The sequence below is a fragment of the Myotis myotis genome, unplaced genomic scaffold (assembly GCF_014108235.1).
Source record: "Myotis myotis isolate mMyoMyo1 unplaced genomic scaffold, mMyoMyo1.p scaffold_m19_p_16, whole genome shotgun sequence".
Taxonomy (NCBI): domain Eukaryota; kingdom Metazoa; phylum Chordata; class Mammalia; order Chiroptera; family Vespertilionidae; genus Myotis; species Myotis myotis.
In genome coordinates, this window is record NW_023416320.1 from 5,251,971 (window position 1) to 5,272,995 (window position 21,025).

General features: G+C 41.4%; 1 long non-coding RNA gene across 1 annotated transcript in view; it reads left to right on the forward strand.

Annotated features, from left to right (window-relative positions):
• LOC118670596 overlaps positions 1–21,025 on the forward strand; it is a 471,897-nt gene that overhangs the window by 433,971 nt on the left and 16,901 nt on the right. The window contains exon 5 of the long non-coding RNA XR_004972399.1: positions 12,844–13,028. This is a non-coding gene — a long non-coding RNA (uncharacterized LOC118670596). The remainder of the gene's footprint in view (positions 1–12,843; positions 13,029–21,025) is intronic.

Below are 21,025 nucleotides of genomic sequence, written 5' to 3' on the forward strand. Positions count from 1 at the left end.
AGAGGGGGGTGATCAGAGAAAGGCTTGACTATCAAATTAATTTTAATGATTGAGGGCCAGCTGTCTGCTTCTCATCACTTTCTCCCACTTCCCCTTCCATGAATTAGAACTGACCGTATTTTTCTAATACATCACTTCTGCTGGGATCACACACTTGGCATTCATCTCAGTCACACTCACAGAAGGAAGGGACTCCAGTTTGAGGCACAACAATTCCCTTCTTGGCATGAGCCGCTTAGGATGTTTCCAAAAGTACACAGAGCCTTTCTAGAAGCGCCTCACATCCCCAGGATGACTTCACCCACTTACATAAACATCGCTGGAGTTCTGTTCTTATAGAAATGTTCTAACATATAAAGAATACTCGAATCATCTCCCGCATAGCATGCGGCTTCAACAACACTCATCATTTTGCCAGTATCACCTCTCGCCCATCACTGCCCTTCCTGGTTTTGTTTGTTTGTTTCTTTGCCTGCTGGATTGGTTTAAAGCAAATCCCAGATGCTGCATCATCTCATGTGTAAATGCTTTGGTATGAATTTCTGGATGGTAAGGTCATGCTTTGTTTGTATGGTTTCCCTAACACCATGACAGCGATGCACCTAGTAAAACCCACAGCAGTCACTTCATGTTATACACGGGCCACACTCAAATTGTTCTAATTATCTAGAAGATGGCTTCATACAGTTGGTTTATGTGCATCAGGACTAAACAAGATCCACACATTGCATTTTGTTGTTTCGATGTGGCAATTTTAGGCAGTTCGCTTGAAATATTTCCTCCCTCCCTCCCCGCAAAAGGCTGAAATACTCAGGAACGGGAGACTAAAAGCTGCCATAGCACAGCCTGCTGCAACAGCACCATTTTTCCCCATAAAGATTTTCCCTCAGTCCATGCTAGTGGCAATCCATAATATGCAAATGTGGGCTGGCGTCAATATGTCTTAGTATGTAGGCCTCCGCATTCTTCCTTCTAGGAATACAAATCAAGGGAGGTACACTCAGGTGAATACCCGAAAGGGAGTCACCATGGTCTCCCCTTCTTCTCCGGTGTCATTTCAATTTCCCCTAATAATTATTGTAATGGTAATGCCACACTATATTTTATATTGTATTTGAGGGTTTACATAGTACTTCCACATGTATTCAACTTCCTCTAGCCAAGAGTCCACTTTTTATGAAAAATATTTCATCTCACCTGATTTTCCATGAACCTGTGAAAGAAGACAGGTACAACTCTTTTTCACAGATGTGGGAATGGGCTCGGGAATATTAAGCAGCTGAGACCCCATAGTCAATGAAGTTAAACCTTGGGTCCCAGTTCCAATGATTTCAAGCCCAAAGACCTTTGGACCAACTATATCCTGCCTTAACCTTATATAGAAAACCCTAGACCAGCCTCCTGCAAAACACCCTCTAGCCAGCCACTATCTGGTGAAATGTCATGTTTCCCTTTAGGGCTCCCTCCAACTTTGGGGTGCCCTGGGAAGCCACTGTAAAATGATAGATTAGGAATCAGGAGAAGGAAAATTATTTGAGAATTGTTTAGAGGTAGATGTGGAATGATCAACCTTCCCCGTTCCTCCAAATAGGGAACTTTCAGTGTCAAAACTGGGGTAGTTCTTGACAAACAGGATGAATCAGTCACCCTATATGGACACATATGAGCTTCATGACCGACTGTGGATGGAAATTTAGGAAGAGGATTGAGTCACTCTGGATAATTGAGTGGATGGTGATGCTATTTACTGAAACAGAAACATTGAATAAAGAACAGATAAGAGAGGAGAAAGAGAATAATAAGTTTAAAATATGTGACCAAATGAAAATGTCAAATAAGCAGTTGAACAAACTGGTAAATCTGGTGTATTATTATTAATAACAGCTAACAGTCAAGTCCCACTTATGTGCAAGGAACTGTGTATGTTAACTACTCTCCTTAGCAGCCAGTGGTGTATCTCCATTTCCTGCTTATAAAGGCAAAGAAGTTACTCTGCGCAATACTGTTTGAAAATGATGACTCTGGAGCTGAAACTCAAATTAGCCTGGATTTGAAAATGGCCTTTTCTGTCTTCCAGTTGTGTGGCCTTGGACAAGACTCAGGGAGTTTTATCATCTCAGCCTTGAAAAAACGGATGCCATGCTGAGGGCAGACTATGGGGGTGGGAGGAGGGAAAATCTATTAGGTGCCAGACCCAGAAATGGCAAATCTTATAATCAAGGTTATTTTTAGAAGCTGGAAAAAAAGTAAGAGGTGCAGACTTCAGAAAAGCAAACTATAGGTCAAAGCATAGGAAAAATGAAACTCCAGCCACTTATTCAAATGAGACAATACAACTTAAAGGTCAGGCAGTGTGTTTCCTGGGGTCAAATTGCTAGGATTCAAACCTGGATGCCACCACATATTAGTTATTTAACGTCGAATGAGTCACTTACATTCTCTCAATGGAATTTTCTCAACTGGAAGACGGGTAGTAATTATGATAGTTCCTACCCAGCGATCTCACCCACTGATCAGGTCGAGAACTGAACAGGGTAATTTATGTAAAGTGCTTTGGGTATGTACCTAGCAGTGTCTAGCCAAGAAACCGGCATCACTTAGATCTTTCAATAAAGATAATGTAACACTTGGAATTAGCTACTCGGGTGATGAAAAATCTAAGTGAAATATGGGACAGTGATGCAGCTCAGAGATACACAGCAGCAGGGCGTCAGCATCCCTGGAGCCCCAAGGACCTAGTCTTCAAAGACACAGGATTCAGACATAGAGCAAAGAAGAGAGCTAAGTACCTAAAAGCCTCGGTATAAATGAGACACGATATCAAGCCTGGCAGAGGCCAGTCACGGGGACTGAAGACACCGGGCAGGGTAGGACTAGCAGGATTCAGAACTTGGTGCTCTGTCTCTAAAGGGACTTCCCTGGGGTTCTTTTGAGTCTCAAAGATAAGTTTGGTGCCCAAGGCTGAGACTGAGCAGAGCCTTAAAAGAAGGTCCACCAGAGAAACAAAGGCTGCAGGAGTCTGGCACTTTCAGGTCATTGCTAGACGGAGTGTGAAAGGCCGGATCCCTCTGACTTTCCTTCAAATGCAGGGCTCTGCGACTCACTCTCATAGCATTTTCTTTATTTGGTAAGTAAGATACAAACATTTTTTCTGGGGGATTCCAGTAGAATAGTAAAAATAACAGGAAGCACTCAGCTCTGCTAATTGTGCATCTTAATGTGGCATCAGGACATTGGTCACCCCGATGCATTTCCTCCTGATGCCACCTCGGACGCTTCAGGAAGTCCAGTTAATCTTATGGGAAATTAAGCAGCGGAAGATTCTGTAGCCGTCCTAGTCTAGACTCTGATATTGATCATGGAACAGACAAATTGGAGGAACGAGGTAGAGTGGCCATCTTGTGTCTTAGACATAAGTGCAAACACTCAGTGGAGAGTGACCTTTAACGAATGCCAATCCACTTTATAAAGCATCACATCTGTGACTCTTTTCAAAGTGTGTGCTAATGGTCAACTAAACGGTCCATTCTCAGCTTCCTCTGATTCACTTAGGAAAACTCCTGAGGGCCCACTAAAGGGTTTTATATGTTTCTCATTGATGTTTGCTTTTCAAATGTTTGTCAAGTTCAGGCATTTGTGTAGGCCCCATTAACGTTTAAAGAATTCGAGCAGTGAAAATGATCCACAATAAATGGGCAAAAATAGAGACTCCTACTAAAGACTAGGTATGCCAACCCCAACATCTTCTAGCCCCAGGAATCCAAGTCCCAGAAAAATTCAGAGGCATCAGTATGGTAGCTTGGTAAAGATTTGGTTCTGATTGTTAGCCATGCCATCACTTGTTATGCATAGTTAACATCTGTACTTAAATTCTATACATCAGAAATAATGTCACATCTACCTCATACGTGCCATGTGAACACCTGGCGTATACAGACATTCAGCAAATAATATATGTTTTATTAGAAATATTTATGAAATACCTAGTTCTACATAGAGCTTATATGTTCTATACCACCATCACAGGACACTGATTTCTAAAATGTGTGAATCATTATGAGTCATCATTTTACTTATCATTTAACCATTAAATACAAGTCCTTTTGCTTGACTGACATTTTAAGATTTAGACAAAATCACAGATTCAAAGTATTAGAGTTGTAAGGACCTAAAGGCCTTAGCAATTCTCAACCTAATCACCCACAGAATGATAACATTATTTCTCTAGGAAACCTGGCCAATGGCTACCCTGTAACCATTGCAAATGACGACGGGAGCCCACCAGACACTCAAACAGGTCATTAGCTAGTACATACTGAGGAACCTAGTGGAGACTTTTATTCCCTGAGAAAAATTAGAAGTGTTTCTTTATTACTTCCATTCACAAGCTGGAGGCTCACTTTGAGGAGCCGCCCAGAATACAGACTCTCTGCAAGTATTTGAGAGCAGACTTATATCTCAAGTCTTCTTGAGTCTTGGAAAAAGTCCTTCATCTCATGATTGACTTTTAGCCAATCTTCATGATTTTCGGACCAACTCAACCCTAAGCACTGACCACCCTCATACTGGATGCTCACATCTGCACTGGCTTCAATTCATTGATGCCTTTTAGGCAGAACTGCCAACAGTATCCTCAGAAGTGGTTTAGCCAATGGGGAAGATAGCGATCTATTCAATGTATTTCCATTAATGGAATTAATGTTATCATCCTAAATGATAACTTTCAATTTTCTAATTCACCTCATTAGTTGCTCTCAGCAACTAATTTGTTAAAGTCATTTTGAATTATATAATCTTTATATTCCCTCTGCATCCCTACTGTGGCATCTTGTAAGTAACAGACAAAATTATTAAATAGTCCTTAGTCATCAGTCTCCCCGCCAGACACTTCTCCGTGACACCAAGCCATTATTAATATTCCTAACTCCTTCCACAACTCATCTGCCAATAGCATCATCCTGAGCAGCACTTGTCAAAAGTTCATCCCAGGGGATGTCAAAAGAGGCGCTTTATCAGAAACTTCTTCCAAAGCATTATTCAAGTGAAAAGGTCTGCGGATTGCATTTCTGCTTGAATTGTCATGTAACAGTCCTATGTTCTCAGGATTTAATATTCACAAGTCTTGGGGTCTTGGGAAAGTACTTTTATAGATTTCAACATAGATGTCTTAAGCAAATCCCAGCCCAGGTGCCAGCGTAGACTAGATCAAAAGTTCTTAACTTATAAGAATCCATGCATGAACTTCAAAAACTAATTCCCCTAGAATCATAGACAATGTTTTATGGTTATGTGAATGTGTGCATTTTCTTGGAATAAAGTCCCCAGCTCAAAAGAAACCTATATCCAAACACTACCATTGAACAAGATAAAGTTTAATTAAAGATGCCACAAATTTGCCGAAACCGGTTTGGCTCAGTGGATAGAGCGTCGGCCTGTGGACTGAAAGGTCCCGGGTTCGATTCCGGTCAAGGGCATGTACGTGGGTTGCGGGCACATCCCCAGTAGGAGGTGTGCAGGAGGCGGCTGATCGATGTTTCTCTCTCATCGATGTTTCTAACTCTCTATCTCTCTCCCTTCCTCTCTTTAAAAAGTCAATAAAATATATTAAAAAAAAAAAGAAATAAAAAGATGCCACAAATTTAAGCCTGTCCTAGCCCTTCATCATATTTCCTATCTGTGCTGTGCAGCAAGGCCATACAATCCCACTTCCATTCTCCATTCCTTTCTGATGGCTCAAGATAGACAAATGTACTGTGCTTACACCTACCGGGGTTACTATGCTGTGAAACAGCGGCACATTCACACCTTCAAAAATTGCATTCAACATAAATAAAAATTTCTGGGGGCCATCTCAACCTCTTCCAGTGAATTAGTCTTCTGATCTGGTGTTTATGAGAAGAGATTTTTTAAATTGAGAATGAATCATGTCGACAGAAATGAAAAAAAAAGGTGGAGGATTTGGGTTTTAGAAAGTGGGGAAAAGTATAGGTCAGTGGTCGGCAAACTGTGGCTCACGAGCCACATGCGGCTCTTTGGCCCCTTGAGTGTGGCTCTTCCACAAAATACCGACTTCTGCACATGGGCCACGAAGTTTCGATCACACTATACATGCGCGCCCACACGTGGTATTTTGTGGAAGAGCCACACTCAAGGGGCCAAAGAGCCGCATGTGTCTCGCGAGCCACAGTTTGCCGACCACTGGTATAGGTGAACTGATTTTGGATCAAGGGTGCAATTAGCAAGGCTAGTCCCTAAGTCCTTCCTTGGGACTATTACACAAAGCATGTGGACACCCAGAAAAGAAATGTTTTCTGGAAGATGAACAGAACAGCTTCAAAAAGGGAATGATGATCACTTCCTTACCAGAACCATTATATATCTATGTGGGAAGAGAGACAATGCACTTTCTCTTCATATGGGTCAGTTAGAAATTCCCAAGTCTCCCTGTGCTAGCTCATGTCTGCATGGCCTCCTACACGCGGTGCCCTGTTCGTGGATGCCCTTTCTGCTTGTATCCGCTTCTACAACGTTCCACTGTCACCTTATCACCTTAGCTAGGAAGATTTTTCTGACCACTTAGTCTGATTCAGATGTCCTCACTGCAAGCAAAATACATAAGGGGATGGAAACCTTATTGTCAGTTCTGGCTTCACCAACTCAAAGCTGTAAAGTAACCACAAACCACCCAGGGGCAATAAACCTGGTCCCTTCCTTCTGTCTGGGGTATTGTGAGAATAGATGGATGTAAGCTCTTTAAACCCTTCAGAGAAAAGGTGCTATCTAAATCCAAGTGATTATTCACACCATTATCCAACACAAATTGAACCTCCCTCCCTTGGAGACTGTCTCATTGCTAATTTCACTGACAGCAGTTGATAAAGTTGACATTTGGTTTTAATGGCACCGGCTAATAAGCTGTCAGAAGGTTTCATAATCTTATCAAGTATTAGATTACATTACAGATATTAAAATTAGTCTTGGAATTAACATAATCTGCATTGGACACTCCACTGAATTAACCTGATAGGATATTCCACATTTTGTTGTTTTCTTCTTCACCCTAGGAAAACTTACATCTTTGTTGGATATGAAGAAGAATGTTTACAGAGTGTTCTAAGTGTGTGTGTGTGTGTGTGTGTGTGTGTGTGTGTGTGTGTGTGCATGTTCTGCTTATATAGTTCTGATCATGAATATTCAGTCCACGTCAGAGTAACTGGCATTTTGGCTCAATGTTTTGAACTTTTGAAAATACACACAAACCTGCAGCACCTGGCTCTGCTTAGATCCCTTTATAGCTTTCATTTTTTGAGACCACTCCAATAGCTATCATGGAAAGAGTGTAGCATTTAAAGTTAAGCTGAAGATGACATCACTACAATTGCTTCTATTTATTGAGAGTCTCCTCTGGATTAGTGCTTTTCATCATCATTAATTTTATCTTTGCTACAACCCTTTAAGATAATTTTATCAATTTAAACCCTCATACTTACAATCGACAGAAAACCCAACTGGCTAGATTAAGAAAGAAAATTTATTAATTCAAATGCAAGTTCAGGCTAGAATCCAGGACCTCAGACATGGTTCAACCAAGGGCTCAAATGATACCCCAGAATCTTTTTTTCAATCTGCTTCTTTTAGATGGACCCTATTCTCAGGGTCCCTGTGGTGATTCTCATTAGCTCAAACTCACAAATATTGTACCCAGTCTAAGAGAATATCTATTTCTTCCATCAGTTCAGAAAAGAGTTAAATTTTCTGGGATCTGATTGGCCTGACTTAGATCATGTGACCAGCTCTAAGCCAATCATCAAAGCCTGAAGGATGAAATGCACTGGTGGTTTGTACTGATTGGTTTAACCTGTTGCACCCTGGAGGGGAGGGATAGAGACAAACTCATCCAAAGCACAAGAACCAATGGTAGGGTGACCATAAAAACAAAATTGTGATATTGTTGTCATAGGAATGAAAATGGGGAAAGAATGGACACAAGACAGCCATTTCAATAAATATCCATTATAGATTGACTGACATCTTCATATTACTGAGGAGGAAATAGAGGCTCAGAGAAGATACTTACATGATATCATACATCTAAATAAATGGCAGGACCAGAATTTGAAACAAAAACCCTGTGACTCAAAGCTAATGCTTGATATCTCCTAGGACACAGCAAAATGGTAGCCTACATGGGAAGCAGCCTATCTGAGCCTTAAAAAGGCAGGTCCCAGACGTCCACTTTCTTTGGGATAGAATGAGCTAGAAAGCAGAGCCATCTGTACCCTCCACTGAATGCCCTCTGTGAAACTAGTCGAAGGGAGAATCAAAGAATTTGCATTGGTGGAAAAATAGTGGGGAGGGAGAAACCTGGCATTTTCAACTGCCCTTCCTAACATTTCTTCCAATCTGTGCCTTCCCTAATCTTTCCCAGCTCGATGACTTTCTCATCAATTACTGTGTCCTGTTATCTCCTGTATCTGATAAATCAGTAAGTTCCCTTCACCGGATCTTCCTCCAAATCATACCTCCACTACCATCACTTTAGTCCACCCTATAGCTTCTCCCCCTTTTTCCCTGCAAGAGTCCTCGAACAGATCTTTCTAATCCCACTCCCTCCTTTGATCTGTCGTCTAGACAGCTGCTAGAGTAAAGCTTTTAAACTTTGCATCAGATTTCCCCACTCCCCCACTCCAAGCCTTCAGTGATTTTTGCATCATCCATGGATAGGTTCCAAAATCCTCTATGGTCTAGCCCCTGCACACTTTCTGATTTCATATCACGTAAGTGTTCTCTGAGCTCACCATTCTCCAGCTTCTGCAGCCTTCTTTCATTTCCTAGGATTCTGGCCTTTGAGACATACACTGGATGTTCCCTTTGTTGGAAATCTGCATGCCCTTGATATTTTGCAGCTGGTTCCTTCAGACCATGCAGATTTCAGCTTACATTATAAAACCCTCAGAAGAGCCCATCTTGACCACCCCAGTTAATTCAACTATCCATAACTCCATCACATCACCTGTTTTACTTCTCTGCATAATACTGACCACTGTCCATTATTTTTCTTCCTTGCTCCCACAAAAATGTAAGTTTTATGTAATTCAAGGACTTTGGATTATTTATTAGTACAGCTATATTTTCCAGGTCTAAAACAAGCACTGGTGAATGAATGAATAAATGATTTAATTATGAATTACAGCTTTTATTTTGAATTTTGTGCAATAACATTGACCCCTGCTGTGTGTGTGTGTGTGTGTGTGTGTGTGTGTGTGTGTGTGTGTGTGTAATTACTAACTCTATAAGGGCAGGAACAAGCCCTGAACTTCTATTTTCCTGGAACCTAATACAATGAATTGAATCAGACTTTGTATTGATCTCACCAAAGAGAGGTGGCTCAGGATTTCCTGTAGTGATGACCTGTACTTCTCTTTGGAGTAAGAGGGCTGCATGGTGTTAGGGAAAGAGCTTGGATTCAAAGACAGCCAGGCTTGGTCAGGAGTTCCTGGCTCCACCATTGGCTTCTCATGGATCCTTGCCTTAAGTTAACCTCTCAGACATGCTGTTTTATCAACTGTCCAGGGATAATAATAATAAATCATCTCACCAAGTTCTTGTGAGATTCAACAAAACCAACCAGGACACCTGACACATGGAAGGCAGCCAATAAATATTTCTTCTCTTCTTGTAACCGAATGTGTCATTAATTACAATAACTCACACAGTTCTTGTTGAGAATATTGTATTATATACACCAGATACTGTAGGTATTGGAGGGGAGGGATCACATAGAGGAAGAACTCTTGGTCACTGTGTGGGTCTCTTCTACTGACTCTTCCAGATTCACTCTCCCTTCTTCCCCACGTGCTCCCTGGTCTGTGCCCTACAAGGCAGACCTACATGAACGGTATCAATGGGTTTTCTTGCCTTCTGGGTTCTGGTTGGGTTTGACCAATCAAGAGCATCAGCCGGACATTGGAGAGAGGGAATGTGGTCAGAGGACTTAGTCCCCTGGCTCCATCTCTTAGGGATGGGTGAGGGCTAAGTGCTTCCTTCAGCTGAGAGTTGCAGCCCTCTCCTGACTGGCTCCCAGTAACTGCGCCTTCCCTTTTCCCATTTCAGGACAGAAGTGCTGAAGGCTCCCATGGTGGTAATTATCCCCTGGGGTTTCTGCACACCCACTAACACATTTGTAAATATGTATTTAAATTTCCCTGCAAGTACACAATTTGAGAGCACCATCTGTTCGCTACCCAGATCCTGCCTGAAACAGTTCCCATCTCTAAGGAGTTCATATCCTAAGAACTCATCACACCAGAAATCAATAATACTAAATGGACCAAAGCAAGAGTTCTTCCCTGCCTGTACCTACCTCATGGTGCATCATTATATTGACTTTATTCATTACCCATCTTCCACAAGAAGCCATAGAATATATGTGTTTATGAAACAACAGACAGAATTGATAAGTGCTGCAGGTTAAACGTTATTTCTCTGTGATTAGTGGTTCTCATCTGATCAAGTCATCTGAGGAACTTTAAAAAATACCCATGCCCAGGCCAGCCCTAAACCAATTGAACTGAAACCTAGGCATCTGTATATTTGCAAAAGCAACCCACATGTTTCCAATGTGAAGTCAGGTTGAGAACAATGGCTTTACATATTCCCGGAGAGACCAAAGCAGTGGCTACAGGACTAGGTAAGATGCCGCATGCTCATTTGCATTCTCACATTGCAATTGCTCCCAGACTCTGCTCACTTCCAAATTCCTCTCACCTAAGTCTCTACTGATTCTGTCTTAGCTGTCATTCTTCAAGTAACTCAAATTGACTTGGCCATCCAAAAGGAAGGGTTTGAGGTATAACTTGTTTGGCATTTCCTTTGAATATACTTAATAGCAGCCCCTTGGGCTCAGTCTTGAGCTCCAAGGATAAGAAGCATGCGGCCATGACACCTGCCCAGAACTCCCAGTCCCCAGCCTGCCAGGTCAACAGTGCCCTGTAGCCTCCACCTTCCTCGGATGACTGGCCCCGTGGGGTATACACTATAACACTACAGAAAGAAATTATTTTCAGGAATGGCTTTCATCGGGGATACATTTTTCACATCACTTAGAGTGCTGAGAATGTTCAAGAGGTCTCATAATCACTATCAGAAAAGTCTACTGTAAGTACCCATCCTTAAACAGATCAAGGGACCTTGGTGATGAACTCATTCCAATCTCTTAATGCACATGGATTTGTATACAACTGTGTCTACCCCCAACAGCTAATAAATAGGATAGCTCTTTGTAAAATATAGAATCTTCTAACATACATGTGATTATCATTACAGTCTCTATGACTAGAACTTCAGACCAAAAAAAAAAAATGTTACAAACATATTTAAGATAAAGGAAATAAAAATAAATTAGACAAATTTAAGCCAATTTAATAATAGTAATGTTTGGAATGAAATTATGCCCACTGATACAAACCTTACAGAACAGAATATTATGAATCTATGTAGATGTAAGTCTGGACATCCAAAGTTACGTCACGACAAAATATCTGAAGCGTATTTTCTGGTAAGAAAGTTAAGTGAGCAGGAAAAGGGGTCAGTAGGGTGGTGAGTAAACAGGGAATGGTTATTGGAAGCAGCAACCACAGGGCCACTCAGTTGACTAATACCAAGATGAATTCGCTGCTGTTGACTCTCCAAATGGCAAATCCATTCTGACTAACTTCCAGTCAACCAAGCCGCTGAGGTTTCTCTTTTTACTGGTGACTCTGCTGTGCCACTATGGACCTACAGAGAAACTATCTTCAACTAAAACAGAGAAGGCTGGCTGTTCTCTCCCGCATGACCTCAATGTCAATTCAATGTGAATTACACTTGACGTGAAATCTAAAGAAATGATTTGATGTGATTAACACACATAATTAGCAACTGGTGTATCATGGACTTTCATATATGCATATTCACACGTCTGCTCAGTAAACATTGCTTGAGCAACTAGAGAGCTCTTGGCACCATGCTGTGCTATGGTGAGCCATGGAGAGCTATAAGGCACGACCTCGCTGCTCTAGCACACATGAGCTCACCTTAAAGAAACAGACATGATATTTGAATCAAGAATATCAGCTAAGTGCTGTGATAGACACATGAACAGAGAAAGATGGGGCCATGGAGAAGGGAACTTGGGGGATGCCTGGGAAATAACCAGGTTTGCGCTACCTTAATGTTCCTTCTAGATATGTAACTTATAATATTCCACATTTTAAATAGCTTACATTCCTTAAGATGCCAAATATAAATGGCCCTAGTTTTCAAAACAAGGTATGATTTTCAGATCCTTCTCAAGAACTCTGAGAGCATATATTGTGTGAGTAAATTAGAGCTTATCATATATTTGAGGGAGATGGAGCAACCCCATGAGATAGTTGGGGGGGAGGTAGTTTGAGTAGGTAAAGCTCGCTTTGAGTCCCGGATCTGCCCCCGACAAGCTGTGTGTCTGCAGGCAAATTGTTCAGCTTATTAAAGCCCCAGTTTCCTCACCTATGACATAGAGATGCTAATACCTATCTCACAGCTGTGCGTGCAGTGAGAGAATCTATATAAATGTTAAGCAAACGTGCTGGTTCCTAATAACCTCTGGTTGTTCTTGATTGTCCTGTAGCCATTCTCTACCTAACGATGCTCAGAAGGAAACCATCACTGTCAGGCTCTGAGTTTCAAAACAGTGGAGCTTGCTTCAGTCCCAGGGAGATGATAACCCTGGCAACCGCACTGATGCCAGAGGGAGGAATGCATTTCTTAGAACGTCCACAGCTGCTTATTTTTCTTTCTTTCTATCTCTTATTTGTTTTTAAGGTAGAAGGAACTGGAACTTGGAGGAGTGACTGTGGAGCACAGCACAGAGTGGGACTTGAGGGAAGCCACACTGTATACAGAGAAGAAAGCTTCGGGTTGCAGAAAGTCGCTTGGGAAGACTGCGCATGGATGAGATGCTTCTTGCTGAGAAGGGGACCAGCACAGCCCACCGTGTTGGGACTTGGGTGAGTGACAGAACCACAGGACTGTGAGCAGGTACCCAAACATGAGACAGGACTGGGGAAGTCGCTCTGTGGTCACTGCCTCCCATGTTCCGCATGATCCCTGGTGGGTTTTCTCCTGTATTAGACTCCACTTTAATTACCTTGATTTCCATGTGCCATCTGTTTTCTGCTGGGAACACTGCTTTTACAGATGTTAATATCATAATGTCAGGAGATCACACCTACCTAAGAAGATGATGGAAACCAGATGTTTTTACTAAATCATGAAATAACAAAGAGGTTAAAATTATTTTGAAAACTAGAAAGGCAGGCCAGAGTATCCTAGCTTCTTGAGGATCGAGTTCCGACAATGCCAGGCAGACCCTCCTTACACCACTCAGCTTCCAAATCCTGTCAGGCGGGTCACCACCAACGGAAAAAAGAGATCAGATTCATTTTTAAATTAAAAGTTTCAAAATTGTTTTTCTAAAAATAATTATCAAACAGCGTCTCTCCCCATTCCATTCCAAATAATTCAATGCAAAGGTAAGGCTGAGGAAGGCAGGTGTCTGGGGGTGAAGGGGCAGCGGGAGGTGGCCCCGCACAGGATTTGGAAGCTGAGTGAAGGAAGGAGGGTCTGCCTGGCAGGGCTGCCCCGCACACAGGGTGGGAGCCCAGGCAGATGTTGGAGGGCACCCAGCAGAGTGGCAGCCTGCCCTGGGCCGTCAGAGCCTGAGTGGGTTCTGGAGGGCATTTGCAAGAGAGTGTTAGCCTGTCGGGTTCCTGGGGCCCAAGCAGGCTGCAGGGAGCATGCACATAGGGGCCAGCAGTCCTGGCGACAGGTATGGGCTGTCAGAACCCGAGAAGGATGAGGATGTGTTGGTGCAGAGGACGCCCCAGCACAGTGCCAGAGCCTGAGAGGGTGGGGAAGGTCTCTACATGGAGAGTGTGGCCCAATGCAAGGTATTGCTGCCAGCACAGGGTGAAGGTGTCCCTGCAGGGGCATAGCAGCAGCCGTGGCCCAACCATGGGGACTGGAGCCCACGCGAGGTAAGGAAGACAGGCCGCCGGGAGAGGGGCAGCGGGGTTGGCAGAGAGATGTGTCAGAGCCTGGGCAGGGTGGGGGGGTGTCCATGACTGACAGTGGCACCGTGGAGGGCATGAGAGCCCGAGCAGGGTGGTCAGGTGATCTTTGAAAATGTGAGGGGTGGCAGTTGTGACAGGAGACTGGCTGCATACAGCGGGCATGATCACATAAGTAAATGCATTACGGATAATGGAGTCAGTATTCTCACTATTTAAAAAAAGAGGTCAATCTGTGTGGCTCAGTGGTTGAGCATTGACCTATGAACCAGGAGGTCACAGTTCAAGTCCTGGTTAGGGCACATGGCCAGGTTGCGGGCTTGATCCCCACTGGGGGCCCTACAGGGGGCAGCCAGTCAGTGATTCTCTTTCTTCATTGATGTTTCTCTCGCGCGCCCTCTCACTTCCTCTCTGAAATCAATAAAAAATTATTTTTAAAAAATAGGTCACAATAAAAGGAGCCCTGGTTAGTGTGGCTCGGCCAGTTGGGCATCATCTCTGCACCAAAGGGTTGCCAGTTTGATTCAAGTTGGGGCACATGCCAGGGTTGTGGGCGCAATCAGAAGGCAGCTCATTGATGTTTCGCTCTCATATCAATGTCTCTCTCTCTCTCTCTCTCTCTCTCTCTCTCTCTCTCTCTATATATATATATATATATATATATACACACACACACTAGTCTATATATGTGTGTATACACACACACACACACACATATATATATACTAGTCTATATGTGTGTGTGTGTGTGTGTGTGTGTGTGTATCTCCATCCATCCAAAGGAAGAAAATTAGAATGAACTCTGTAATGTTGAATTGGAATTGGAGGTATCGATGTAACATCATGGCTTTTAATATACAACAAAATCCATACAGAAATGAGTAGGAAGTAAATGGGTGCACATGTATATCTAATGTATGTGATATATTCCTTAGCTCTGAACACAAAAAGGGACTAAGAGCAGCGTCATTCCAAAAGCAACCGTCACACACACAGCGCTCACACCTTGGCTGCTCAACACTGTTTTCCAGTAAAAGGAATGATCAAAGTTTCTATGGAGAAAAATGACTGATTCCAGGGTGGGACAGAGGAAGCACAAGATGAGCCTAGAACAGTGACGGCGAACCTTTTGAGCTCGGCGTGTCAGCATTTTGAAAAACCCTAACTTAACTCTGGTGCCGTGTCACATATAGAAATTTTTTGATATTTGCAACCATAGTAAAACAAAGATGTATATTTTTGATATTTATTTTATATATTTAAATGTCATTTAACAAAGAAAAATCAACCAAAAGAATGAGTTCGCGTGTCACCTCTGACACGCATGTCATAGGTTCGCCATCACTGGCCTAGAACATCTTTTCTGAATATAAAGAAGTCCTCAAAGATGGATGGTGACACATAGGCCAGCTCAAAAGGGGTTCCACAGTGCATCAGAAAATAATAAAGCAATGGATGATAACCTATTGAATAAAAGAAGAACTTTAAATGTCTACACTGATGTAAATACATCATGCATAAATTGAAAGGTTGATGAGTCATGGATATTTACATGGTTTCATACATAATACTTCCCTTCAAGACACAGTAACCACAATGGAAAGAGGAATCATTTTACAGTGGAGGAGCCTGGCAGAGTCCACTTAATCAAGTGATTGAAGTTAACATCACTGGTACTGGGAGCAGTGGAAACCATGGACGACCTGACAGGAAACGACAAGACAGACAGCATCGCTTCAATGATAATCCCAGCCCAGGGTGCACAGATTGAATCTGATAATGTACAAACACCAAATAAACCCAAAGCAAGGGACACTCTACAAAATAACTGGCCTGTGATCTTTCAAACATATCCAGGTCTTGAAAGCCACCCCCCAAATAAAATAAGAGAAATTGTCCCAGACTAAAAGAAACTAAATAGATGTGAAATCCAAGAACAACACTAAACTGCGCCTTTTTGCTAGCACCTTGACACTTGGAGAAACTTAAATGGGGTCTGAGGATTAGACAATAGTAATGTACCAATGTTAGCTTTTGATTCAGATGGTTATTTCATGATTATACAGGATATTGTTCTTGTATGTAGAAAATGAATATAATTATTTAAGTATAATGGGACATTATATGGGTGAATGACTCAAATGGTTGGGGGGGGCAGGGGGGAGGAAATTCTTTATGCAGTACTTGCCATTTTTTATTTAAATCCAATATTGTTTAGAAATCTCTCTGAAAAAGTCATTGAAAGGTTTCCTCACATTCTAACACCAAGTTTCCACCCCTCAGTCATTTTGAATATGCAAACGTAGTGCTAAATGAGTATTCTCACCTTTTTATAGCAACTTCTGTGAAAGGAACTCCAACCTATTCTTAGGAAGATAATCTGGGTCATAAAATTCATAAGGTAGTGGTTGGCTACATGACACTCCCAATGAGATTCCTTTTCTTTTTTTAGCTAACTGATTCCACTTAGGAATGAAAGTTTAAATATTCTGCTGTGACCTTTCTGCCAGGGAGGAGAGTTTAATTACCTGCCCAGTTTACATAAATTATGTCTCCTGTTTGTCTAAAATTGAATCCTAGGCAGAGATCAATATGGCCTCAGAAACACCAGAGCAAATGACTTCTCTCAAATGCCATCAAAGGTCACTGGAACCTTTCCTGCTTGGATGGGGACACTCTCTGTTCAACAACCTAGAGCATGTCACGGGCCTGCTGCCTGCTGCCTTGGGTTCCAACCACATGAGCATGATTGATCATCAGTTAGAGGACACTGGGTACAAACTCCCTCAGGAGTCAGCTGTGTGGAATTAATCGAATACCATGATGAGTCTGATTCATCATTCTTCAAAAAGGGGGTGGAAGTGGGGAATGGCACAAAACACACCCAGAGCTTGATGCATGAGGTCTCGTGGAGGTAAACTGCAATTTATACTCACGATCCTGGTGGTTACAGGCTGTGCATGTGCTATTTGGTTGCAGTTCTACACAAATATCCAGGGAACAAAGTATCTTTGAATCTTTCCTTCATTCTATTATTCCTTCAAGGAAGAAGATTGTTGGTGAGGGCCAACTATGTGTCTGGCCTTATTCAAATGACCACATTATAAAACATTTCATGCTAGATGTATAAATAAATTATAAATTGATTTCAGAGAGAGGTAGAGTTTTCATCTGGGAGACTCAAAAAAAGTTTCATAAAGGGTATGATATTTGACGACTAATTGGTAGAAGGTGATTGTAGTAAATATTTGGAAAATGAAGGCAAGAGGAAATAACAAGAGCAAAGGCACAGACATTGTGCAAATCCAAAGTCCAGCAACTTATCAATATGACCTGAACATCAAGGTAAAAATATTGAAATGACAGGACAGCTCATGGGTCCTGAAGTCAGGCCCTCAGAAAGCATATGTGTTTAGTTAGCACAAAGCCAGAGAGAGAAGAATCAACCAAGAAGAAACAGAAACAGGTGGAAAAACTTGAGGGTTCCATCAGCTTAACGACAAAAGGAGGAGAGATTCCATTAGAAAAAATTAATGAACAGGTCAGTAGGTAGAGAGAGGTGGAGAAGAATAGAACTGAGAAAACACTAATGATAATGCAGGAGCAATTCCAGCCTAGGAAAGCATGGCACACATCCGATCTGAAGGGTAAGGAAGAGAGTCTGTAGTGAAAGTCAATGCAGTAGGTGTGGATTGAGCTTTCACGTGGTTTGGTGGTGAATGGAGATAGGATGGAGGTAAAGATAGCAGTGAGAACAGAACTAAGGAAGGAGCAGAAGGGAATTGATTTGATCATGATAAGCAAAACATTGTGGTAGGCAGAAGGGCTGAGTACAACATAAAATAAGGAAGATCACAGGTAATGGTTATATCAAGTTGGGGTGGTGAGAAGATGGAATTGAGAGTTCAGGTATAAGACTATCTCTTTCAGCAGAAGGAAGGAAGGGGAAAATAAGAAATTTTAAGATATATGTGAAATATGTCAGATCTCTTAAGGTTTAGAAAGTTCTTCCCCAAAGACAAAAACAAAGACAGACAATCCTAAATCATTCAGGAACATAAGCTTCAAAGTCTGAAGAACATCAAGGGCCACAGGCTTGTTGGAGCTCTCCTTGGTGCTGAGCACTGGATGGCTGCCTAGATCACTAGAATAAGTCCCACAGAACACCATGGTGCACAGACCTGGAGGTGCTATACAGGAAATTTCCTTGAACACTTTAAGGTTTATCCACTTGATGAAAACGATTAAATCAAGGAGTGGAAGAAGGCTTGAATTGAGATAATCTGGGACACAGTTCAGATGTTGTCACTAATTCTCTGATGATCTTGTCAAGTCACTTCTTTCCTCTGATTTTCAATTTTCCCTCCTTTAAAATGTTGATAATGGGCTCAGTAAATCCTGTATGCTTTCCTAGTTAAAAAAAAATAAATGTGTAGTAAGGCCTTTTATAGTTGACAGTATTTTCTTGCCTCTGTGGTCTCATCAAGCAGGAGTGTTCAGGAATAACACATTCTCCAACACTGATCTTTGGGATACAGATTATAATGCTTTATAAAGTACCTAATGGAAGGTACTTTAGTACAGGTTTCAGCAGACCCAGGTAAGTTCATGCAGAAGGAAAGTCAGGAGACCTAGGTGTCTCTAGAGAATTGTGTACAGTTGACTCTTGAACAACATGGATTTGAGCTGCATGGGTCCACTTACATGCAAAATTTTCCAATAAATACAGGAAATATATTTTCTTTGCCTTATAATTCTCTTAACATTTTCTTTTCCTAGCATAATTTATTGTAAGAATACTGTACATAATACATGTAACATAAAATATGTGTTAATTGACTATTTATTATATCAGTAAGGCTTCTAGTCAACAATGGGCTATTAGTATAGTCAGCCCAATGTATCTGTGGATTCCAAATCTTGGATCAAATATATTATTTTCACCCTGCAGTTGGTTGAATTCACGGATGTGAAAGCTGCAGATACACAATGCCAACTGTAGTTAAGTTTTTGCAAAGTCAAAAGTCATTCCCCAATTTTCAACTGCATGGGGGATTGATGCCCTTAACCCCCATGTTGTTCAATGGTCAACTATATAATCATTTATAATAGATAAAATTGAAGCAGTCAAAATGTCCAAAATCAGTAGGAGTATTAAATACAATAGTATATGCTGTCATTAAAAATAGGGTTTTTTAAAGTTTAGTTAACATAGTGGATATTGAGGAATTATTAAAATGTTTGGTTAATTATTTAAAATAATAGATTCAGGGCATGGCTTCCAGCTCTAATAAATGCCAGTGCCTCCAAACACTCTCTTGTATTTTTCCTTAGCTCCTATCGCCACCTGAAATATACATATTCTAGTTACCATACTTATTTCTCTCTCTCCAAATTGGGAAGTGTGGTTCATGAGGGTCATAATAATTTTTGTTTCTGCTGTTCCCCACTTAATCCTCATTTCCTAAAAACATACTTGGCAGACATTAGGCATTCAACAAATATTTGTTGAATAAATAAATTTAATGTCAAGTGTAAAAGCAGATAAATTTAGGTAAAGAGCATGATGATTCTAGTTTTATACAGCTAATTATATGTGTGCATGTGAGTCTGAATATGTCTTGGTTATTTATCATTAATTTATAATCATCTTGAAATGCAAACGTATACAAATACAAAATAGCCATTCATTTTTTATACTTAGGTGATTTTATTAGACTTTCAATTCAATATGATTATCAGTGATATTTAGGAGTTAATGTGTGTAATAATGCTGTGTTGGCTATCCCTGGTCTCTTCTTTATATTGTGTGGCAACCCTGAATCTTTCCTATTTTCTTCATCTCCACTGCTTCCTCTGTAACCTAAGCTTCCACCATCATCTCTTGCTTGAACTGCCTCAGAGCCTTTTAACAGGTCTGTCTGGAATCACTCTTGATCCTACAATCCATTCTACATATAGCTTCTACAATTTAAAACTGTAAAATTGATCCCAACATTCCCCTGTGAAAAACCCTCAACAGCTTTCCTTCACACTCAGAATACAATCCAAACTCTTTACTAACCACAGCCTAAAGACGCTGGCCAACTTCACCGCCCTCATCTCCTGCCAAGCCCTCCCACATTCACCTCCCTTAACTACTCTTTTTCCCTTGTCCTTAAAACACAAAAATCTGGGCTTACTTTTGCCTGGAATGCCCCTCCCTCTGCTGATTTCAAGCTCGCTGCTGCTCACTCTTTAATATCACTTCCTAGAGAGCCCTCTGGGACCGCCATCCACTCCAGTTCTATACAGCTTATATTCCTTCTAGTGCCTGGTTGTACTGAAGTTAAAACCTGTATCTTTGACTCGAATTATCTTGCCCATTCACTTACGTATTTATTGCATGTATCTGTTGCCTTCCCTAAGAAGCAAGCTTCCCAGAAGCAGGGGAATTGTCTGCCTTCTTATATTCCCAAGATCTAGCACAATCTAGCTCATTCAATTACTCATTCAATGAATAGTGATTTTGACCTGAGCTCGTATCTGCTCCAAAGTGTTGTATTCTTCCTGCTCAATTCTCAGGAACTTTCATTCTGGTTCTTACTATTACTCTTTTCTCTCTAACCCTGCTTTCGTAAGGTTTTGAAGCCAGCCTTGGACTTTGAATGATAAAGGTACAGGTAAAGATACGAACAAAGAGTATTTTAGGATGAGGACATGTGAGAGCAAAGAGAAGAAGGTAAGGGATTTGATGATGTTCATGAAAAGCTATTGTGAAGTCTACAGTTATATTAATCAGAACTCTTTTGTTTATAACAAACAGCCAAAACAAACTGCTTTTAAGCAAAATAAATCAAAAAAATTTTAATGTATGCATGTGTGTGTGTGGGGGGGTGTGTTATTGGCTCATGTTATAAGAAAACTTAAGAATACACTGGCTTCAGGTATTGGTG